Source organism: Erithacus rubecula (genome assembly GCF_903797595.1).
Source record: "Erithacus rubecula genome assembly, chromosome: 3".
Taxonomy (NCBI): domain Eukaryota; kingdom Metazoa; phylum Chordata; class Aves; order Passeriformes; family Muscicapidae; genus Erithacus; species Erithacus rubecula.
The window spans coordinates 107,572,101-107,590,936 of NC_136689.1; the positions used below are offsets into that span (position 1 = coordinate 107,572,101).

At 39.3% G+C, this 18,836-nt stretch overlaps 1 pseudogene across 1 annotated transcript in view; it reads left to right on the forward strand.

Moving 5' to 3' along the window:
* Nucleotides 1-18,836, forward strand: part of LOC306799028 — an 83,477-nt pseudogene that overhangs the window by 49,770 nt on the left and 14,871 nt on the right. Inside the window, exon 10 of the transcript in view lies at nt 7,890-8,069. The product of the transcript in view is annotated as an uncharacterized misc_RNA (transcript). The remainder of the gene's footprint in view (nt 1-7,889; nt 8,070-18,836) is intronic.

Genomic DNA, 18,836 nt, shown 5'->3' on the forward strand with positions numbered 1-18,836 from the left:
CCCTTTGAACTCCTCCAAGAAATGGTGGGTCTGACTCCAGGCAGGCTGGAACCCCCCGGGGTCCTTGCTGGATGTGGGAATACAGACATCCACTGATGAAATAGTTACACCTCAGTGCTCCTGAGCTGCATGTAAGGATATCATCTTCATTCTGGCACCAGGGACTCCTTCCAAGTTCACCTTAAGCTGAAATAGAATCTCTTTGCTGATCACATATATGTTACTTTTTCTGTTCCTGTGAGTGTGCTATGCCCTCATAAATAGCTTGTCATAATGGTTGCCATGATTAAAAGAGTTATTTATTTAAAAAGAAGAAACAGATGGCATAGAATACTTCAATGAATTTCAACATGTGTGAGAAATGAAATACCTGTCTTAGAAGTATCAGTTTTGGGAAGGTGTTAAATGCTACTTCACACAATTGCAAGGAAGCATTTTCATTCAGCACTGTGTGTACATAAAGTAACAGCAGAAGTAGGGCAAAAAAAAAAAAAAAGACATTGAGTGGAGTAGTTTTATGAAAAGCCATGAAGAGATGAGCATAGTTTTATTAGCTGCTGCCATTCAATACATGGAGTTCTGACAGTAGGTGAATGGCACACAAAAGTCACTTCAGACAGAAAAAGCCTGAGGAAGCTGAATCCTGGTGTTGGGAAGAAAGAAGGAAGGAGAAAGAGAAAGCAAGTCACACACACAAAAATCTGTTCCCAGAATTGGGGTGCATATATTGACCACATTTCACTATAAATACACTGTCAGGTGCAGAGAGACAGCCACTTATTTCCTGGAAGGGCAGAAAGTAATACCAGCATCCAGTGTGCTATTTTTAACACATTCTGCACTTGTAGGGGGGGTCCTTGCCATAAATCATAATTTAGGAAAAAACATGTGCTGCGCATGAATGGTATGTAGAAAGCAGGGGAGTTAGTTAAAGGAATCTCTTTAAAAATCATGAAAGTATGAAGAAAAAATTTGTAGCTCAAAGTATTTTTATGAAAAAATAATTACAGTTCCTAATGTGAAAAAGATATGAGGGATATATTTCTTTCAGAAAAGGGAATGTTGAAGTTTGAGGGGTTAAATGCCTTTCCCAAGGAAATTGATTGTACAGCTGGAAGGAGAAGTGCATTTGCTTGGAATTCTGGATAAAAATGTCAAATCCCTCTATTTACTGGACTGGGAACAGGGTGTAATCTGTATCTCTAGGTAACTGATGTTGTGTTTTAATAACCTGACTACACTTTTCCACTACAAAGTGTCTGATTCTTGGAGGGACTGAGAAATTTGAAATGTTTGTCATATTTTTTTTTTCTATCTATGTTACTTTAGTTTACCTGTTTTGTAATCTATTAGACCTAAATCTTAATGCCCATTTTGACTTAAACATCAGCTGATAACCTGTGCCTCATTATTAAAACATATACAGCTGTCTCTGTCCATTCCCAAGCATTTTAAAGCCAGAATTTTTAATATACTAGTCGGTGCTTTCTTGGACCAAGGAGAGTGGAAAAACTAAGGTGGCTGGTGCAGTACATGAGGGTGGAGGCCCTGAATGAAGCTTTTATAAAAACTGTCTCATAGGAGATTTCCTCTCCTCTTTCCAGTTTGGATTAGGTTTTTTGGCATCCATTTGCAAGAAACTCATCATGTCTTTGCATTGAAACTGCAAAAGCCTGCTTAGTACTTTCTGAATTTCCTTTGGATTTTGCTCTGCAATGCTCCATCCAGAGAAGATGCATTTCCCTGTTTGTTTGGTTATAAGCAAGATCACAAGGCATTTATTTTATTGCTCAATTTACTTGCTTCTCTCACTTCTCTCTTCTTCATTCCTATGGAAGTTTGTTTGAAATATTTCTTTGAATTTACATAGCTTGTACTGGCGTCATTTTGAGAAATTACTTTCTTTGCCTCTGGTTGGTTATAATGCCAGGGCAGATGGATTGAATATAAGCTTAACACTTTTATTTTTGGAAAAGATTAGTACAGGCTTAGATAATAACTTGGAAAATAAAGGATAGCTGATTTATTGCCATTCTTAATGCAGTGATAATCAGTAATGCCTTCTAGGCTTAGCCCATTAGACATTGAGGTATCAATCTGACATTGATCCTTCTGTCTGTGTACACTTATACACCTTCATATATGTTCTCTCTTGGGCTGGTGCTTCATTACTTGCAGGGCTCCTTGTCTTCTGACCTCTCCTGACCATTCAGCTGAGCAGCCTTGGCAGGAGGGTGTTTGCTCCTGGCCTGGGTGCTGCATCATCCCCGCTGTCCTGGGGATCCCAGGGGAGGGCTCATAATACCCACAGCTGAGGTGAGCACCCATTTTGGATTCTCTGATGTTTCTACCAAAAGTGGGCTTTTACAGGTCATGTCTGCTGGATGCAACTCTTCAAAGGCCACAGTGCAGCACCTCGTGTTGGACTTGCAGAGCTGGTGAGACCAGATGTGTGCCAGAGAGCTGTTTGTTGGAAATGAGACATTTCCACGCCTGCTACTAATCACATCACGTGGAGAAATGCCTGGTTCTGGACAGAAACCCAACCGAGTTTAGATGCCTTCAGGTTTGGGTGGAAGCAATGAGCAGGCACTGTCAACAGCTCTGAATATTTAGGTGGCTGTACTCCCCTATACACTGACATGGCTAATGAAAGCAGCTAATTACAATTTGTAATTTGTTTTTGGACTTGCAGTGTGAAAACTTAGTCAAGAACTATGACTTTTATGTTTTTACCTATGTTTTAGCACGTGGTGAGTTGAGGTTGTAGTGGTTAATTTGCTGTTTGTATAGTTCAAGCACGTGGACCCACTTCCATGATTCTTTACCTATTTATCCCAAGGTCAAACCAGCGTGCATCCTAATTCATTTATTTGTAGCTAAATGCCCTTGCCTCTATACAAAGTGGGTAGAAGCTGCTGTTCTTCTAAGTTAGTAGCATTTTATACTGATGGTGCTGGTGGGAAAAACTTCATAAGAATGAAGGGAAAAAAAGGATAATGGAACAGAAAAGCAAGCTCTTGGAAGAAAATCTCCAAACATTCAACATTTTCCCCATCTTTCTGACCCTTCACCCTCCTTGCCCTAATCCCTCTCTTTTCCAAAACACAAAGACCTTTTTATCTCTGACCTTTGTTTCTTTCTAGTTCTGCAATTTTTCAAGCATTAGAGAGAGACAATTTACCAGCAGATTATGAGACCTTGTGGAAATCCATTTTTCTTTAGTGTACAGTAGTTGCTCAACATATATGACTTCCAAATCCTCTCTGGGAAATAAGTGACAGAGAGACATTCAGCTAACCCAAACAACACATTTCACAGTAAGTGCTGTTCTACCAAAAGGCTTTTAGACTGAATAGCCAAATGTCCCCTAATTTAAGGATATTGAGGGAGCCAGGATCAGGGGATGCTGGGAAGCTTGTTGTCTTACAGTCAATGTAAATATTTGTAGATATTCTGAGGGGAGTCTGAACCCTGCAAAACTTCTGGCTCCTGAATTAACCATAAGGATTTCTCACTCAGTTTAGTGTTCAGCTAAAATAGAGACAGCAAGGAGTCATAGGCCTGGTCTGCCGTGCAAACTTCTGCTGAAGACTGATTTTCAATAGAGCTAATTAAACAAAAGCACATCAGTAGCATGCATGCACTTACATCAAAGCACACAGATTTTATAGCTTTAATTTAACTTTAAATCAGCTTAAATGTGTCTATTTCATGGGCTAGCACTGAGTGGAGCAAATCAATTTAAAGTGTAATTAAAGTGGTGTTCTTTTCCAATGTAAGGAGGTCTTACAGGCTTTTCTGTTTCCCTTTATTGATCTCAATGGTATTCTATGAACATGCTAAAATCCCCATTTTTTTCCACACAACTTACTTGCAAAACTAGTGAATTCAGTCATCTGCACATGATTAACATTTTTGCAGTACATATGTACTATTCTGTTACACAGTGAGATCCATCTTGGTGTGTAATTTTTGGATAAGCTTTTTCATAGTTTGTTTTCACTAAATGTCTTGTTGAAAAGAAAATTGGTGGGCCTGTGACAAGTATTTAGAAATCTTTTTTATGACTTTTAAGGCAAGGAAAAAAAGAATTTGCATTTAAATGTAAGCAATTTCCTGTGATGCTGTGAGTTTGTTCACAGTGGGGTAACCTTAAAGGTGATAGTAAGAAAGCTAATGTAAATAAATAAACTGTATTTATAATGTAGTAGCAGTGACAGGTCGTCATTGCAGTGTGGCTTGATCAATACTAGAATGATTATTCTGTTTTTCCAGCAAAATGAAATGCATTTAAAAAAAAAAACAACAACTTTCTTGTCTCAGAAAGTGGAGACTGGAACAGAATAACTCTACTACTTGCTAATGCTCATAACACAGGTAAGTATCCTCCAAACTGAGATGTTCCTCTTAGCTACTGAGCCTGTCCTCTTAATTGCTCAAACTTCTGACCATACTCAGACAAAAAAACCCACTGCACGTATTAAGCAACCCCCAAAACATCCTCCTGAGAACTATTTATACAAGATGCAGTGGTCAGTCAGGCCAGTAACACAGTGGTTTACAAGAAGCCCAAATAAAACCTAGGGCTGTCCTGAGCAGGATGGCCTTTGGTGAGTCAATGGGTAAACATTCTCAGTGGCAGAAAGAAAAGAAGAGAGAAGAAGCCTGAAATGGAAGAAGGCAAGTCTGTGAATAAATCCAGAAAAGCAGCACTGCCTGTGTTCTCATGCACCTTAATCCTTGTCATGTGTTTGAATTAGGATTATGCTTCTCTCCCACCCACCTTTAAGTCCTTTTAATAATTTGAAACTTACATAAAATATGGAATAAATCTAGTTGAAGAAAAGTTCTCTTGTACTGCAGGTTGTCTAAGGAAACCTCCATGTTATGATTAGATCTGTTATGGTTAGATCCTTAACAATTTATTTCAGTGGGAAAACTTCCATTGGATTTAATAACAACAAGGTCTGAACTACATTTTCATGAATCATTTCAAGACAGTTTGCCATTCAGGGATATTGGCTTCTTACCAAATGACTTTTTTAGTTAGATCATAAGGCAGATTGTCTTTGTTCCATGTTATATCCAGTCCCATGGATGTGGTCTTGAAAGCAACCTGAAACCTGAATATCATAACTTTGGTGAAATAGCCCTAATACTTTAACACATTACGCTACTATAGTGAATTATGTTTTGGGAGAAAATGTTCTCACATGTCCTATAAAAGAAAAATTTACACTGGATCTATTTCTGTAGTATGGCTACAGCCCTGTGTCTCTCTTTGAGGTAAATTTATTAAAGTAAGACAGACCTACTTGATAAAATCCAAATGTAAGTACCCTGTATTATTCCATAAAAAGTCATTTTCAGCATGGTAAATGAAATGTCCTTGCTTGAAATTGCATTTTGAAGCCAAGGCCATTGTTGCATCAGCACAAGCATACAGCAGCAGTGACACTCACCAGCTGAGCAAAGTGTCCTTTGGGAGGCAATTGGGCAAGCTGGTGCTTGTGAAGGTTAGCAAGGCTTTTGACACTCTTTTGCACCATGTTCTTGTACCCAATGTGCTCAGTCTAGAGGCTGAACAACCAGTTGGTAAAATAAATACCTGGTGGGGTGGTTTGCCTTAGAGGCCATTGATTAATGGGTCATGCACTGCCTGGAGACCTAACAAGGGGAGCATTGCAGGGTTTATCACCAGAACTGGCTGTTCAACATTTCCATAAATGACTTGGAGGAGACAGTGGAGTGTGCTTTGAACAGAATCAACATATATCACCACTGCTTGTTTCCTACATCCCCAAAGCAAATTTGTTCTTTACACTGACAGAGAGAAGACTTTATGGAAGGAATGTCACTGATGATGAGCAGTGGATCAGCACAGTCCTTAGTGTCTTCTTACCTCTGCAAAAGCTCACTGATGATAATGCAAGGTGTACAGTGGGTGTAGGCAATACACACACTTCATAATCCCAGACAAAACCAAGATCACAGAAGTTTATAATGAGATATCCCTCACATTTTTCTAAGTGGCTGATTTGGCAAAACATATAGGTTTCTGCAATAATGTGGAATATTTGCTTTCTGTGCAACAGAGAAAAACTGTGAAGTTGTGAAGACTGAAAATATACACCCTGCTAAGTATTACACTCTAGAAATTGCTAGAACAAAACAGTATTCACATTACTCTTATTTTAAAACCATTTGGGGTTTGTACATAGTTCACGTGATTCAGGAAGTAGCTATTATCATTAATCAAGTTTTCACATTGTGTTCACTGTGATAGGTCTATTGTATTTCTAGACAAGGCTTAAAGCAGGCAAATATAGATTTTTATCTGGCCTATGGAAATGGAAAAGAGGCAGAGGATGAGCAGGAATCTGTTCATTTAGGAACAATGAAATTCCTTTGGTGGAGTGTTTTATACAACAAGCAGCCACAGCAGCACAGTTCTGACAGCAGCTTGTCAGCATCTATGGTTCCCTTTGAGTTTCACCACTTTTATTTCATTAATTGGTTGCACTCAATGAGGTTAAGAATGAAGAAAACCCATCTCTCGGGAATTTTAAAATTTTGTTTTCAGTAGTTGATACTAAATTTTGCACCCAGCTGCTTTGATTTGCAAGGTAAATTACTGCTTGTTTTAACTCAGAAGCAAAATGCAGTTCAGAGAGGTTCATTGTTTCCATATATTGGTGTTCTTGGTCCCTTGAAAAATGTCTCTGTATTTTTATCTCTACATTGCCTGCAATCTGTTTAATGTAATTATGGAGGGGTATGAAGTGTTTTGATACACATAAGACATTTTTTGGAGTTCATTGAAACCCATCCAGTTTAGAAGAAGAAACGTGTCTCAGCTTTATAGTTGTCATGTATGAAATGCATTGTCTTCTCAGCTCATTTACTCTTAGGCAGGTGCTCATATAACAAACCATCAGAATAATTGGCTCGAAAAACAACCTTCTGTCTGTCAGGAGGGAGGACAATAATTAATAACATATGGAAAGAGTTATTTTTTCCACAGGGATGAAAGGTACCATGGTAAAACAGGATGTGGGCAAATGTATGCTCAAGTAGTCTCTGTCTGTGGTTTGTGTCAGCCTGTGTCTGACCAGGAGGTTTTGGCTTATGGTGTGTCCAGATGATAGTCAGCATAATTAATTTTTTTTTTTTTTTAAATAGAAGCTATAAAACAAGCTTATAGCTAGAGCAGTTCATTGATTTTACTTGTAAGAGTCTGGCCTACTATAATTCCGTAGAAATGACTCTTAAATTTTGCAGAAAGTATCTTTATTTTCCATTTCACCCAACAGTTAGAAATAGTGGGTACACATGTTTTGCAATTTTGTAGTTCATATTTCCTGAAACTTTGCCTAGAACCTAAAAATTGTTAGAAAATACTGGAAGAATCCGCATATGATTTGTGAGCTGTCTTTGAAAGAGCAATTTTTCTAGCTGCTACCGCTGCAAAAAACCAACCCTATTGCAGTGATAAGCATAAGCCTGAATTTCTCCAAAGTGCTTAACTTTAATCTATTCGATATCATCCGGAATTCCAGAGGATTTCAGCTCAGATTAAAAATCTTTTTTAACATGAAAAGTCATGCAAATTGATAAATGGATCTTACGACATCCTGCCCAGGATGACCAAGTCATGCATATGGTAGAGTTTATCACGTATCTCACACAAGGCAAGGCAATGCCTGATAAGCATTTTTGTTGGGTAATTACATTTTTTTTTTTTTTAATTTGCAAATAAAGCAGATTGATTTCCATCTTGAAGTAATTTACTAACACATTATAAACTCATCAAACACTAACGTGGTGCAGCGTGCTGTTTCCTGTTTACTGAGTGATCCTTTGGCTGTCTGCTTTGTGTCTTTCAGGTTGGACCTGGAACTGTTCTCTGCCAGGGACGTCATGGAGCCTGGCGTCAGAGCCCTCCACCTGAAGGAAAACATTGCCTCCTTGGCTTGACTTCTTGCAAATACAAGCCACAGCCAATTCCCAGTGGTTTGCAGGCCCAAGCCAGAACATGCAGAGGTGTTCCAGGGAACTATTAAAAGGTAAAAACGCTATCAAATTGATGTCATGTGATGTTTCTGGCTATTTATCAATGTTTTTTTTTTTTCTTTAAGCATCTGTTTGTGAAGATTATTTGGGATGTATATGAAAGTCGTTCTTCCTTTCTTCAGCATAAAAAGCAGGTGTCCTTTAAAGAAAGGACCCAGGTCCTTTCTTGCACAAGGTCATCTATTGCATCAGGAATTTATGGAAACAGCAACAATGAAATGATCTTATGGGAACAGAGGAAAAAGGGAAAAATGCCCTTCAGAGCCTTAAAGGTTCACTGAAACAGTAATTTAAAAGGATTTGAATTCAGTTACTCATGACATTTCCCATGCCAATTCAAAGCTGGCCTGCTTTTTCTTCACTTTTTTTTTTTCATTTTATTAGTGCATGCTTTTACAGGAAATGAGTTAACATAAATCATATTGCAGACAAGATAAGCAACAAAGTCACTGGAAGTAACATGCTAGGGTAAACAAGAATCAGACTAAAGGAATCCTTGCCATATGGGGCACTCTCAAAAGGCATATAAAATCTCCTGATAAATGAAGTATTTATGGTACTGTATTTCATAAGACAGCAAGAGTGTATTCATCCTTTTAGGAAGGGATATTAAGACTGTCCTTTGAGTGGTGGGTCATGAGTGGGAGAGGCAGTGACTTAATTTCTACCTTGAGTATCCTAGAGGAAAGGAGAAGATGCATATGCACCTCCTACTGCATTGGAGTTCACACAGAAAAGCCCTATGAATTCTGCTTTGAACAACAAAAAAAAAAATGGTCATGTAATAAAAACACAGGGCCGATTTTGTTTTGTAATATTATAATTTTTCATGGTTTCTTTCGTCATGACTGACTGCAGTATTCTACATCTTTTCTTTTATATCCACTCTTGTTTTATTGCCTTAACTGCATGGCTCTTGGAGCTACCTGTGAGCAAACAAGGATAAAAGTATTTTCTGTCAGTGTGGATGGTGGAAAAAACTATCCGTGTGTCATTAGTGGAGATTTGATTAGGACTTGCCAACTTGCCTACTTTATAACAAATTTTCAAGGATGAACTACCAGCAGCTGAATATTTAATAAAAATTGTGAACTTCAGTGACAAGTGAAACAGCTTGTATAAACCTTTTAGGAAGATAAATATCTGCTTGCAATGAGAATTGTACAGTGGGAATTGTTTAGATTTCAGTGGCCTGGAGGAGTAATGACATCAATAAGTGCAGTGTTGTATACTTGTGTATGATGCATATACTTGTTTGTTCACAGTGATATTATCATAAACATAATTAAAACAAAATGAGCTAAGGCCCTAAAACCTAAATTTCTGAGTGATAGTCTGCAGTGTGCACCAGTCTGAAGATATTATAGAGCATAAACTAGTGTGCTTTTTTAGTTCTCAGCTGTTCACAGCAATTAAACTAGAAAGCACACTAGCAACAGTTACAGCCAAAGTTCCTCTAAAATTCACTTTACAGACCCAGGCTGCTAAGGCATATGCAGAGTTCATGTAAATACTGTCATGCTTCATAATGCAGAGCAAATTGGTGTTGGAGGAAGCAAAAAGAGGGAAAGAAGGCTGATCCTAGGACACTCCAAAGAGAGGTGCCTGTAGAGAAAAGCTGATGCTCCCTGAAAATTCTGGTAGTCTTGTGGTTTTCTCAGTCCTCAGAGCTCTCTCATGATACATTCTGCAGGAGCCTTTTTAAAGGGATGAAGGAAGAAATTTGTTTCCCTGTCACTTTCACCATAAATGAGCTGTTGTTAGACTCTTTTGAATAAAATGAGGATAATATTATAGATGGTTGACAAAGAAGAATCAAATAGCTTTTTTTTGGCTAGTTGGTACCTCACTCCAGTGAAACACACACACAGAGGTTGTCTGGGAGCAAGAATTGTGTTCTGGGGTGCTCTGACAACACTCCTCCTTGCCCCACTGTTTACCCTGTGGCTTGAGGACTTTCATGATGAATTCCGAGTGCCTTGTCCCCTGCAGGGACCACAGGTGACTTTGCTGTTCTGCTCTTCTCACCAACACTGGGAAGGGAATGCTCTGCAGTCATCCTCTGAAACAACTCTCCAGTAATGTGATGTGTCATGGAATTTGTGTATTCATGACCAGAAGCAGCTAGGATTTAGGTTTTCCATCTTACTCATAAAAATTACAGATCTTGCAGCACGTAACTCTTAAGACCAAGATGACAAATGCTGTGAACTCCTTGAAGGAGAAGGGTGCTGTTCAACCTCTTACCCTATGAGACCCAAGGAAATCACATATGAATCCACAACAGAAAAATAATAAGTTATTTACTCATCTTGTGCATCAATAATATTAAAGTGGAGTATATTTGGCTCACCTAACATATCTTAAGAAGGTGGCTTGGGGAAGATAAATTAAAAAATAATTGCCATGATGTTTTTGTTGAGAGTTGCCTTAGATGCAATTATTGACTCTCAAATATGGTTGTTAGGTTTTTTCCCCTCTGGAAGAAAAATGTTGTTATTATGTTAAAAATAATGGAGTAACAAGCTAATGAAGGGAAAGAAATAAACAATCTGCTAAGCTTGCATGAAGGCAGTGACAGCTCATAATATTTTAATAACGTTTCTCATTTATATGTTTTTTGTACCATTTTTTTCTCATGAAATAAGCATGGACAAAACACTGTAAATTTGGTCCAAATGTAAAAGTTATTTAATACCTGGCCACACTTGAAAACTGTAGCAATGAGAGTTGCTGTACAGGATGAAGTATTGTTATGTTTCATAACACATAAGAATAATTCTGACCCTTTGAAGAGAAAAGGTCAATGCCAATTCTTACAAAAGCAAGGATGGTGGCCAAGCAATATTGGCTGGAATTTGCATGGGCCTACAAATGCACCTTAGTGTTGGCCTGTAGCAAACACATAGATATTCCAATTTTATTAAAGAAAAACTCAAGACGTGTCTCCTCTTTCCCCAAGATCTTCCAGATCCACCTAGTGAGGCCAGATTTTTCTCCTACTCTTTGGATCTGGATGGTTACCCACTAGAGATCAAGATGAGGTCACCAAACACGTTTTTCCATGGGTGACCTAAATCTGAAGCTGTTATCTTCCCCAGCTGAGCAAGCAGTAGAAAATAAAAACAAAAGCAACAACTAAAGAAAACTTCTTGGCTTTAAAATTGTTAAAGAGGAAGCAAGCTGTAGCTGAGAAGCAAGTTTCCAAACCAAAGATCTCCTTAGAGTAATACATTTGACACTTTGCCACAGCCAGAGCTCTGTGCATGCCTGGGAAACCCTTGCAGATTTCAGCTTGAGGAGCATGTGGCCAGTGAACTTGATGCATTGATGGGGATGATGGACTTACTGTATGCAGTGCAGAGGGCTGAGGGACTGGCTGGCCCCTTCATTTCTCCCACAGTAGTGATGATACTTGCACATCAGAATAAAACAGGCTATTCTTTTGCACTGCAGCTGAAATGCCTCCCCTGTTGCCCCCCAGTGACTGCAGCTGAGCTGAGCTGCTATGAATGTGCTAGCCCTGAGTCTGCTGAGAGCTATAAATGTCATGCCCTCAGTGACATGCCCTTCCTGGTGGAATTCATTCTTCAGAGTGACCTGAGGATAGGACCACTGCCTTCCTTCCCAGGCCATCTCTGCCAGAGAAACAGCATGAGGCTGTAAATGCATACTGAGGAATTGTTGGGAGGTCCCTTGGCTCTCTTTTGTCTTGGCTGCTTCAGACTGTGGCTCCAGATCCTCCTCCAGTGGGAAGAGATAGAGTTATGCTTCTGACTAATTTCTGTAAGACCAAATCTGAAAAAAAGAGCTATTTTTTTCATTTCCACATATGTTACAATGTACTGGTGCAGGGCCATTGTGGGGCAATGAAGTGGCTCTTTGACACGATGAAGAGATTAGATATAACATCATTTGTATTTTGCTGCTCCATCTTCTTTGCCAGAGGTTACTTTATAATGCAAAACACAGTAAAACCAGAAGACATGAAGGATTTGAGGAGAAATCTGTAGGTAATGAATTTCTTTTCCCTGTCTATGGACATGTCTGGGACACAACTTGGAGGGTGATGATACTCCATGGTCAGCAGCACCTTTGCTGCCATGCTCTGCATCCTCTGGTTGCTTCCCTCTGCAGGCATGTGTAATGGATGGCAATGCTCTCTCTACCTAGCTGCTTTTTGTCTGAGATGCTGTTTATTCCTTGTTTTATGTAGGTTTCCTGCATATTTGTGACTGACAAATACCATGTTCCTCCCAGGAACTGTTGTGGTGTTGCTGGCCTTTTTTGCCTTTGCCTTCACTTTTGCCAAAGAAAATTAGGGAGCAGCTTTTCCATACTGTGGTTAAATCCTCCTGGTGTCCATTGAACTAAAGCAGGTGCACGCTGGTGTCCTGTTAGTCCAGGATCTGTCCCCTCTATGTCCTTTGAGGAAAAATGATGAAGAGAGTCAAAAGCTGGAATGCTGCCCAGCAATCTTAATTTCTGCCTTGAGCACAGCTGCAAGACAATTTTGCTGGAGAAACTACTAGGTTGACAAATACCACTGAGTAGCCTGTTTGGGAATTTTACCATAACAAATAAGCCATTTTGTTCACGCCTGAGGCTCTCAGATCTGTACCATACATGCCTCTCCTCCTGTCAGCCTGAGGGTTGGATTCCCTGTGTTTGCCTCTGTACCTACACAGCTGCTAGCCATTACTCTGCATTCTGTTTGTCTATCTTTTAGCTGAAGGAATTTTTTTTTGCTTGATTTAATTTGACTGGGATAAAGTAATTATGCAGAAACCACAATATCTCTGATGGTAAGCAGACTGTACAGAATATGACTGTCTAAGCAGAAATGGGTAAAACTTGTTTTTTTGCTACTTCTGTGGGGGATGTGACGTTTTTGGCATTATGTCTGCATTTTTGTGTGTATTTTTTCACCTAGGAAATCCCATCTTTTTCCACCCATCAAGTTTACTGAAACTTCAGCATTTGTGGTCGATTACAATGGGTACTTTGAAGCCAAAAAGAAATTTAAATAAAATATTGAAGGTAAAGTTATAGAAAATCCTTGTACTTTACCATGTTTGTTCAAACTGTTTTATCACAGTTGGATGCCCCATCCCTGGAATGGATAGGGCATGGAATTGGCCAGGCTGGATGGGTCTTTGACCAGCTTGGTCTATGGGAAATGTCCATGCCTATGTAGGGTTGGAACTAGGTTATCTTGAAGATCCCTTGCAATGTTTTTATGATTGTATGTTATGGATATGCTACACAAGAGTGTATTGACTATGTGTTTGCCTTACTCAAGTTTGTTTGATACAAATGAGTGCTCACAGTACTTGATTTTCAGGACAACATTGGGAATCTAAGACCCTTTCAAAAGATAAAATACATCCAAAAGCTGTGATCTTTGTGTAGCTAAAATGTTACCAGAGGTTGGACTTGCAGAAACGCCTATTGACTGAAAATATGGCTTCCCGTCCAAAGACATTTAAAAAGGTCCAATCCCCTGGAAAACAAATTCAATCCATCTTGAAATAAAACCTAATTACATCCAAAGGCCTTGTTGTGAAAGGTGAGTTAAAGCCTGCTGCTCTGTGTAACCACACAAACATGTTTTGTAAGCTTTCCTTGAGGCGCCCAGCTGGCCTGAGCCAAGCTGCACGGGCTGCGGAGCAGCACTGCTGCTGGGATGCTCCCAGAGAACCCGGCGGGACTCCAGTGCTCTTGTAGATCTGGATGTGGAAACTGACTTCAGTGGGGCTGGGAGCGCTGGCAGGAATGCTGAGAGTTACATCTTTCCACTTCAGGAACTCCAGGGAGATATTAAACATCCGCTTGATCAGCAGCAAGCTCCCCGCTCCAGCTCTCGCTCAAAGGATGTCATGGCTAATGGAGCTGAACTGCCAGAAAGCTGCACCTGAGTGAGGAGGATTTCTGCCTCAGGTTAGTCCCCGGTCCAGAGCCAGAAGGACTGCCAGAGGAGGGAGCCAAACTTCATTTCTGTTGGCAGTATTTATTTTGCTGCTGTTCTTTGCTGCGCTCCTGCATTTTCTGTTTCCTCCGTGGTAGGAGGAAGCCAGGTACAGAACAGTGTGTGCTCATGAACTACTCAGTGGTGCTGCTTTAGATTCCCTGCTGGTGAGGTGGTGTGGGAAGGGAGATACTCTGCTCTCCTCAATCAGAAGACATAGTAGAGCAGCTGTTCCCAGTAACAATAATGACACTATTGCTGAGACAAACATTTTCACAATGATGCATGGGAACGCTAAATCCAAACCACATTGTTTAGCTAATGCATGCTTTCACTCTGCTAAAGGGGAATGTCACATAACTGAAAGTAAATTGAAGAGATCAGAGTTTAGAAAATATGACAAAGTTGAAAACTTAAAGCTGTAATACACAGTAACATCCTTTAGCAGTGAAATCAATGATCCAAAGTGGTGTGTGTATGTGTATTTTATGGCAGTTTATTAGGTATGACTCCCCTCTGGCCAGTCCAGTGAACAGACACTGTTGTGAGTCAGGAAAGCTTTCTGCCAAGCACTTCAGTGAAACTGAGTATAGCATATAGATCTCTTTTCCCACAGAACATATCAGGCATTGCAACATATCATAGATATGTCAGACTGTAGGTATGGTTTCTGGCATTTTTCTTTAATCTGCACTCCCAGCTGGGACTAATAAAACACTGCTCTCAAGGCTTGTGCGTGCACATGGGTTCAGAGAGTCTTCACACACTGTTTTACTGAGGTAATACTTTTGTTTTCCTTAGCAAGAGGAGAGGTACTTGCCTTCAGTAGTGATGCGGTGCAACAGCTTAGAGGAAGGAAAGTTAAAGATGAATGGAGACCTGAAACATTTAATTCATAAATTAATTACTGAGCTAGTGATATCTACCTTAATATTGTGACAGCCTTGCTGCTGACACTTTCAAAATAACTGATATGGGTTTGAAAGATTGTTGGAGAGTCTTTTCCTTCTGGCACTGCTATGGAGAGATTGCTAAGTTTAGATCACAAGAATGCAAAGTTACTCAATCAAACACAGAAGTCTGCTAAGTTCATGCAATAAATTGAGATAAAAATGGGGTTTTGTTTCTCACCAGAGGACCATGGTCAACTTTCCCTCTTCCTTTTCACTGTGCCTTGGCTATAAATTCTGGGCAACAGTGATTCTACCAGGTCTGATCAAAGCTAGAAACACCTTTGGCTGTGGTTTAAAGGTTCATCTGAACTTAGCCAGCAAAGAAGAAAAAAGGGGAGGGGAAGCCCATTAAATACTTGAAAACTATTTTAGGTGTGCAGACTAGGGAGCTGACAGCAATATCTGATGGCAATACCAAAGTGCCTTTGTGATTACTTGGTTTTCATGTTAGAGGGTAGAGTCTGTCAGCACATTGATTGTTTTTACTGTCCAGCCTCTGCTTTTGAAGAGATGTTCTAGTTAATTTCAATGATACCCTGTACAGTAATCTTGCTTATTAAAATAAATGGAATTCAGTACTTTCAACAAAAGCCCTGGATGTTATGATCCTCCCATGCATTGTCAGGGGCCTGGGGCACTGTAGGTCATGAATAACACAGATGGAGGAAGGTTTATGGAGTCTGAGGCAGTGATTTTATTTCATATCCAAAGTGCAAAAAGTTTCTCCTAAAGAACAACATTATAGGATACTTTAAAACAAGTAGGCCTGTTCAGCCTTACAAATAATTGTGCAGGTGCTGTAGGACTTTGTGATGGAGCCCTATGCAGGGAAAACTGGAGTGTTGCTGAGGCTGTGTGCTAACCCAAAATTAAAAACGTATGCAGCCACACAGCAGCATGTGGGTGGCTTTTAGGCAAGTGCAGAGTGTTGTTAAATGTCGAAATCAAATATAGGCATGGGGAAAACTGGTGTGTGAGTGGAAAGACTGATCACATACTTGTACTGCCATTTAAATGTGTGGTAGGCTCCTCTGAAACTAAAAGTCTGCCTAGTAGCAAGCCAGCTTGTAGGGAAATATAAATCTGATTTTAAGTCTTCATACATTTCTAAAATCTAGCCTTTCTGCAGGTCTGAAAAATAAATCTTGCATTTACAATTTATTAACAGCTGCCTTTGCTGTGTTGAGGCTGACTTGCTGTCTGCTCATTCACTCTGATGGTGTTTCCTATAAAACCTGACAACTGGCAACTTAAGTAATGAGTATTAATTTCAAAACATAGCCTTGACACAGAAGAAATCTCTGTATTGTAGATTTAAAAACTGAGGTACATAGATTAAATATTTGCTCAGTGTCCTTTGGAAAGCTGTAGCATAGACAGAATTTGATCTTTGATCTGGAAAACCTCAGCCTAGTACTTGATAGTGACCTTTTTATCATCTTTCAGGTAAAATGCCAAAAATTCATGCAACGCTCCCTCTTCATTTGAAGAACGAAATATTAAGTAAACAGTAATGATTTAGTCAGCCTAACCTGAAACAACCCTGTAACCCTGAGATTTTATTGTGTAAGATGTAGACTTGGTTGATTTAAAACAGTTCTTGATATGTGATGACCTAGTCCTTATCTACTGTCTAGTTGACCATATGCAGAATACTCTTTTTTACAAGTTTAAAAAAGAGCAACACTATTTGAAGTCAGACAAATGATTGCATTGGACATTGGCCAAAACAACAGATAAAATCAGTTTTAAAAAATAAAAAAAAAAAGGAACAAAATAAAAAAAAAGAAGAAAAAAAGGAAGGTACTTTTGGTAGATTAATGCAACACAAATAAGCCTAAAGCTTTCTAAAGTAAATGAAAAAAGATGCTTTATGTTATTTAATCCTCCCTTCTCCCCTTGTCCCTTTGTGTAGCTATTTTATCCATTCAGTTTAGGAGAGTCCTGCCCTGAGTGCTTTTGCCAGTTGCATCACCTTTTAATGTTCCTTCTGTTCATTTGCAGCTACTTTGGAACTGCAGTTCCTTTTATGTCACTCACCCAATATTTAGAATTTGTAGTTTCCTCAGATAATTACCATCTTGACAAGAAGAGTGACATAATCAGCTGTCAGATACTTTTCATTCCTGACTTCCATGCCAAAACTGACATGTGGATATTGGGATAATAATGTGTTATCTTAATTAGGTGTATCTTCATGATACATGCTTTATAACAGATAGAGCATATGAAAATACTGCAGTGCCTTGCCAGGGTATCTTTGAAATGAGATTCTCTACTTAAGAGTTTTCTTCCTTCTTAAATAAATAAAGAGCAAACGAACAATTGCAGAGTCCAAGTCTGAATCCTAGCACTTCCTGTTAAACCTCACAAAATAGTGCAAGAAACATGTTTGGTCTGCTTTCTAAGGCTTGATGATGTGATAGGAAGGATGTTGTATGTAACATCAAAGAATGATGTTGTTATACCTCTGAAGCCTGACTTCTGGAAGTCCAAGTGAAATAATGTATGTTCATTTTTTCTCCAGAATATGGCAGTTTTTAATAGACTTGGATTCTTATCAGAAATGTTCCAATAATTTCCTTCATTGTGTTTGTGTGTGCTTTTTTTTTGACTATCCAAATTTCTCTCACACTTTTCAAAGTTTTGTTAAGTGGCTCCCTGCTGGGTTTAGTTAAGAGTGGTGCCAAGCAAATTGCAGGCTGCCAAAACCAGCCAACAAACCACTGGTGATGAGCAAATGTTTCTGCTCTTGTAGCTCATGGTGAATGTTACTGTTTCCCTAATCCCAGCATCACATTCAAGGGGAAAATGGTGCAGTCTGGACTACAGACAGACCTGAACAGTGTTTTGGACCTAAGCATACAGAGTCTGGCTGAGGATCAGGGTGGATCATAACTTTCACACTTGCTGTCTATATATGTTAGGATTAAAGCCTTGGGAGTATTCCTGGCCCAGTGATCATTCTTGAAGTAGACTTCTTGGAGCTGTGCATTCGGAGCAGAATTTAGATCTGTGTATTTATGTCTCTTAGAATGATTACAGACTTTTTTTCTGAAAGACTGTAGAATGTGAACCTTTAGAGAGGCCCGCAGAACAAAGTGTGTAACACTTTGAATTACAAAAAAGTAATTCATAGAGAATTACTGGATTAGCTTCTTCTCTATACAGTGAATATATTCTGAATATATTGTGTTTTTCTCCATTTCCTCCTCCTAAGGTAGTCTGAGTGGAATAGGTCTTGCCTATTGTAGCATGCCTTATTAGTGTGCTCTCATCATTGTCCTCAAAACCAAGTCCATTAATTGTCTATGCTACATGTCCATATGATGACATGCATGTGGTAGGAGGCTTAGGGAAAGAAGATCAGTGATTTTCCCAGGAGGGGAGATGTGAGCCCAGGGCAAAGTGTTTGCTCAGCCATTAGCTCTGCTGCAGTGTTGCACTCATCTTAGTAACCTGAAAGAGATTTTATTAAAACCAAATCTAGTCAGATATTAAATTGAGACAAATAAAGTTTCAATAATTAGGAAGAATACCTAATTCCTTCTTTGTCCTGTGAATGGGATGTGCTTCAAAAGTGGGAGCAGGCGACAGACTCCTAGAATTCCTGGCTGTGTCACTAATTTCTGGCTGTGTCACTAATTTCCTTCAGAACTGATGTTTTTCCACAAGTTAAACTCACACAGCCATATTTATTTATAAAAATCCCTTTGAGAACCTTAGATGAGAGAACAAAGCCATTGAAAAAATGCAGGTTTCAAGACTACATAGTGTAACAACTGACCATTCAGAAGAAAGGAGTCTACTCTCCAATGTTAACCTGTGGAAGGTGGAGG